General features: G+C 37.3%; 1 long non-coding RNA gene across 1 annotated transcript; it reads left to right on the forward strand.

Moving 5' to 3' along the window:
• Positions 1-3675: 3675 nt before the first annotated feature.
• LOC122296518 lies at positions 3676-5431 on the forward strand. The gene is made up of 2 exons (XR_006238577.1): positions 3676-4276; positions 4363-5431. It is a non-coding gene; the product is annotated as an uncharacterized LOC122296518 (long non-coding RNA).
• The last annotated feature ends 303 nt before the right edge of the window (positions 5432-5734 follow it).

Genomic DNA, 5734 nt, shown 5'->3' on the forward strand with positions numbered 1-5734 from the left:
CACCTGAGATGGTCGAAGCAAAGGGTGAGCCAGGCACAGTCAACGGTTCTTCAACGTCCTCAACCCGAGGGGATTCCCCAGAAATGTCAAAGAAAAGAAAACTACCAGGCACAATTGAAGGTGCGGTAAGCAGTTCAAAATTCATGAAGGCAATGTTGTCACCCTCTTTTGAGCTGACACCATCACCTTCCTGTTGAGTAACAGCAATTAGTCTGACAAGTGACTAAGTGGCTCTAGCAAAGCTTCTCTAACAGCGGTGGCTCTAGCAGAGGTGGCTCTAGTAGCGGTGGCTTCAACAACTATCACTGCCTCAAAATCCTTCTCAACTTGGTCCATAATCTCATCAAGAAAAGTCGTTGGAAGTATTGAGGTAGGCGTTAACTTCTTTGGACCGCTCGCCTGAGGTGGCGGTGAGGGGTCACGTCTTGTGGAACTAGACTCATATGAGGGTGCCATGGTTAGGCGAGCTTTCTTTTTCTTCGTTTCGCCAGCAGTAGGCTGTGATTTCCTCTTTATGTTGCCTGCTGGAGAGGGGGCACCCAAAAATTCATTACTGATGACATGTGCCAGGCTGGGCACCATTACAAATCTCTCAATAATGGTAGGGGTCAAAATAAGATCTGAAGAAGTATATTTAGGGTTTTTGTCTACCTAAGTCTGCACCAATCAGATGCGAGCCTCTTCTCAGGGAGAAAGAAGGATCTCGAATTCGCACTCGTCATGAATTAGAGACCAACAAGCCCTAAGAGGAAATTCCCGATTTGGGGCCTCATATGCTGGAAATTCCTAACCAACACCCGAGACAAAGAAAATTTTCTTCTGCTAGTCCTTAGCGTAGGAATATTTGCATTCTAGTTGAATTATTTTTTTGTGGGGCCTACAGCTACAAAGATTCTTATCCAAATGCCTAAATCCATGGAGCCAAAGAAACTCCTGGGCTGTGAGATTTCAGTATTCATAACTCGTAGGCTCCAACATTTGTTGCCATAGAACACAACATGCCATCAAAATTCTTCAAGCATTGGGCCCCAATTAGGCTGAAGCAAGTTCAAGGACGTCTAATACGTCATGGATAGGTTGTACGAAGGGCAAACGAAGCCCTATCGTAAACATAGTAAGGTATAAAGTAACAGAAACAACCATACCTCAAGCATGGACAGCTCCCTAGTGCTAAAAAGGCGGCCTCAAGGTCATCGAGTCAAGAATGTTGAAATTGTCCCTCGCACTCTCCAGTTCATGAGGAGAAATTGTGGAGGACCATCTATGGCCCTCAAATATGGAGCGAGGAGCATTCACTCCTTATCTGTTAGGGTTAAAAAAGGCTTCTTTAGTACAAATGGGGGGATCACGGGATTGAGAAGAACCAACTCCGCGCGAAGAGGTCGAGGGGTTACTCTTAGAAGAGGCCATGGAGAAGCAGTGAAAATTGAAAAAGAAAAAATAATGATAATGAAACATTCGAAAGGAGAGGATGAACGTAGGGGCAGTAAGGTACACGAGAGAAGAAAAAGGGGAATTGAAAGAGGATAAGTGAGAATGAAGGAGCTTAGAAGCTATAAATATGTGTGATAGGTGATATACGAAAGATCATGAAGATGAAACGACACTCTGATGGTAAGGCACGGATGACAAAACAACGTTATGATTACAAGTCCAATCACACTACACGTGGTAATTGGAGAGGGCTCGATACCATTATGAGACCTATTGGCCCAACTAGTGGATCTGGGCCATCAATCGGTCTCCTAACCCACGGTCCCTTGAGGACTTGGCCCACCTCCAGGGGCCTAATCCATCCTAACCATCGAGAAGATAACTGCTTGAGAGTCCATCGGGTGCGGAAATCTATAATTTGAATACAAATAAGCCTTTCATCCTATAACTTGAATTTTGAATAGCAGATAGATTCGCTATCACATAATAACAAAAAATTCATAACCTTTATATATACAGAGAACCCAAGAATGTGGAGATTATCTGATTTATTGGTATTGAAAATGGAGCAGTCTATTGTAATCACTGACTTAGGCATCAAAGACGTTCCCCAGAACCCCCAAGTCACTCTACTCTTTGGTTGCTGGTGATTGTATGCCAAAATAATTTGTTTGGAAAATTAACATATCGCATAGTCAAACATAGTTTCTTTTCAAGTGCTTGGAATTCCAAGGATGGGGCAGCTCGTGCCTTGTGGTGTCTTTGAGATGATGAACTCTCGTTCAGTGACTGTCTACTACAATGTATGACCATTCCTATCGAGGCCCTAATTTCCATTTTCTATCGTGGTTGCCCTAATTTCCTTCAAGACTAGGTCGCCCACCTTGAAAGATTTAGGTCTCACCCTTTTGTTGAAATATTGTCATGTCTTTTTTTTAGAGGCCGCCATTCTTACTTCGGCATCTGCCTTTACTTCCTCTAGCAGATCTAGATTTTCTTCCACTAGGATCGATGTTCTTCCTCTTGTACGATCACCTACAAACAAATAGCAGATTTATTTATTTGCTATTTGAAATTCAAGTTCTGGATGAAGGGCCTATTGTATTCAAATGATAGCTTTTCTCCCTCAATGGACTCTCAAGCAGTTATCTTCCCGGTAGTTAGGATGAATTGGGCCCTTGGAGGTGTGCCAAGTCCTCAGGACTGTGGGTTAAGAGCCCAATTGACGACCTAGATTCACAAGTTGGCTCAATAGGCCTCGTAATAGTATCGAGTCCTCTCCATACACAAACAATTTTATTGTTAAAAATGTTATTGTTATAAAAAAATATGTATTTTGTTATTAAAAATAAAAATTTAGTCATCATCCTTTTAAAAAATAATCAATTTTTTTTGCATTCCTTTTGTTATATGTTTTTTTTTTTTTTGTCGTGTTACTTTTTGTTTTTGTGGTCAAAATTATAAGTTATAAAGAAATAATCAATTATTTTATAAGATTCAGGATTAGAATTCGAATTCTGAAATAACCTAAACTTATGAACTTAGAAAATGATAAATATAGATTTTGAGGTAGTTAATTAAGTGGGCTATTTTAAACTTTTTGAGGGGTCGATAACAATTTTTAAAAGGAAACAAGGGAAATTGTATATATTAAAAAGTATTCGAGGACATGTAACATCAATATACATGCATTTTGGCATCAATTTGTTTTCTTGAAACTTTCGCACCTGGGAACACTTTAGTCTGTAGTCATTGTTAATTCTTCTTCGAGAAATATATTTGCCATTTTAAGGTTTATAAATTTTATGAGGTTCTTTTGAGAAAATTGATAAATCTAAAACTCACCTGAAAAAGAGAACATGCAATTTTAAAACTATATCTATTACTATTAGAAAAATTTATATACCATACTACATCTTATTTTCATTTAATTAGATGAAGTGATATTACACATTAATTTTTATATTTATTTTTTAAAAAAATAATAAATTATCTAATTATAACAAATGTATCTATCAAAATATACTCTATAGCAATACTCATTATTATTATTTTATTATTATTATTATTTTGGTAAACTATCTTTCGCGTGCACTGTAATGTCGTTTTCTTTTTCTAGATAATCAATATAAAATTAAGTAAATAACTCGTGCTTTGGACAGAAGACTGTAGAGGTGTGGAAATGTTCCCCGCAGATGCCCTTTTTCTTCATTCCATACCGTTGGACAGATAAATGTTACTACTTTTCTCTGGGTTCGCGAAGCAGCGCTGTATAGCCAGTCAAAAAACAACGATAAATTCTTATAGTATTTATCGTGTGGCAGACAAGGCACGTGATTTATCATATACAGCTACGAATCTTACAAACAATTACCGGTTCCCAAGACTTTCGTGGAAAGAAAAAAAGAAAAAGAAAACAGCCGCAGCCGACCCACCAATATTATTATTTCTCTCTATAAAAGTACCCTCATATCGACCTCATCTATACGCCAAAGTTCCCTTGGTGGGTTTAGAGGAGCATAAATGGGTGGTTGAGGATGTAGTTGTGGTTGTGTAGCTTTCAATACCCTAAAAAAGTTCTAGGTTTGATGGTTAGTTTGGATAGGGTTTCCGAGGTGGTTAGGGTTATCAATATGTGTCCTTGCTTCTTGTGTAGTTTTGGGGTAGTCCCCATTAAAGTTTTAGAGGCTAGTGTCATAGCACTTGCCTTTGTATTCATAAGATCGGAAACTTGTAATTCTTTTGGATGCTGATTTTGTTAAGAACTTTGGAGTTGGATGAACTGATCATGGATGGGTCTTTTGCTCGTTGTTTTACTATGTGATTTTGAGGAGAGCGGATGGTTGTATTAGGATTTCTTTACATGCTTGTTTCTTTCTCTCATTTTTTTTTTGGATCGTGAGAGAATTTGTTGCTTGGTGGCTGCAGATTTGCAGGTGGTTATGAATGGATCAAACTGCTATGATTTTTAGTGAAGTTTTAGATGAGTACGGGAGAAGTCTTTGTAGCTTTTATTTGGACAATAAGTTATCTGATACATATTTATATATATATATACATATATGTATATATATATATATATAAGGTAAAATTTCTGTTCTTTCTTCGTTTTATTTCATTTGGTTTTTGAGTTTCTATCTAGATAGAGTTAAAGAAGAAATATATATCTGAGAGGGGAAGTTGGGGAAAATATTTATTTCTATTTTCTGGGTATGAAGTGCTGTGGCTAGGGTTTTGGATGGAAAAAATGAGTTAAAGCAAGTTGAGTGCAGTAGGTTTGAAGGAGCAGAGCTCCTTGAAGTCCAATGGAGGGTCTTGCTGGGTGGATCGAGCTGCCGAGTTATGGATTCCACAGCCCTATCCCTTTCATTTGAGGCTATTTTGATAGGCTTGCGGGTTGCATATCTCGGGAGCTTCGTTACCTAAAGTCAGATCCTTGTTTGGATTGAAGGGAGCTCTACACCTGTTCTACTCTTTTCATGATCTATCAACTTATGTTCATTGATTTGCCTTTTGTATGTTCTTATGTTTTATAAATTGTTACTGATGATTAACCTAGCATTGATAGACTGTAAATATCCCCCATCAAGGGGCAGACTTTTCTATATTTTCTTAATCATATATCATGATTTTGCTGAAGTATTTGTTTCTGCAGATGGAATCCTTCAAGGCCAGCCTACTTTTGATCGAGAGTTCATGTACACTCTTGGGTATTTTACGTATATAGTAATAGCTGATAATATTTAGGATTGATATTAATATGTGAACCACACTTATGTGTAATTTATTTGTTGTATACCACAAATTTGAGAAGAGAAATTAAAAATATAATAGAAAGAGTGGCGTGTAGTGTATAAGACTTATAATGCTTGGAAAATAAGAAAATGTGTAGCTTTGGTCATCAATGATGGGATTGAGTGTAATATAAGGCATTGAATACTTGCGTTGTTGTTATAAATTCTTTATTGTAACAATTAAATACAGACTTCCTCGACTACTAATTTTCTTTTGTGGGTTGCTGAGAATTCATTATCTATCTCGATTAGCTCTTGATCTTGAACAAACCTGCGTTTATTTCAAGATACATATGGTCACGCTTTCTTGGTTAGTTTAGGAATTAAATGCAACAAGATAATGATATTCAGTATCATGGAAGGCTCGAACGAAGAACATGATGAATTAATAAACAATTACAATAAGCAAGGGAAGTGTGTTGAATGTTAACTTAATGAGCAATATCAAGTGTTAAATTTACAATGCAACAAGAATAAGGCTAGGTTTGATTATCTCATCTGGAGAT

This window comes from Carya illinoinensis, chromosome 15 (genome assembly GCF_018687715.1).
Source record: "Carya illinoinensis cultivar Pawnee chromosome 15, C.illinoinensisPawnee_v1, whole genome shotgun sequence".
NCBI lineage: Eukaryota > Viridiplantae > Streptophyta > Magnoliopsida > Fagales > Juglandaceae > Carya > Carya illinoinensis.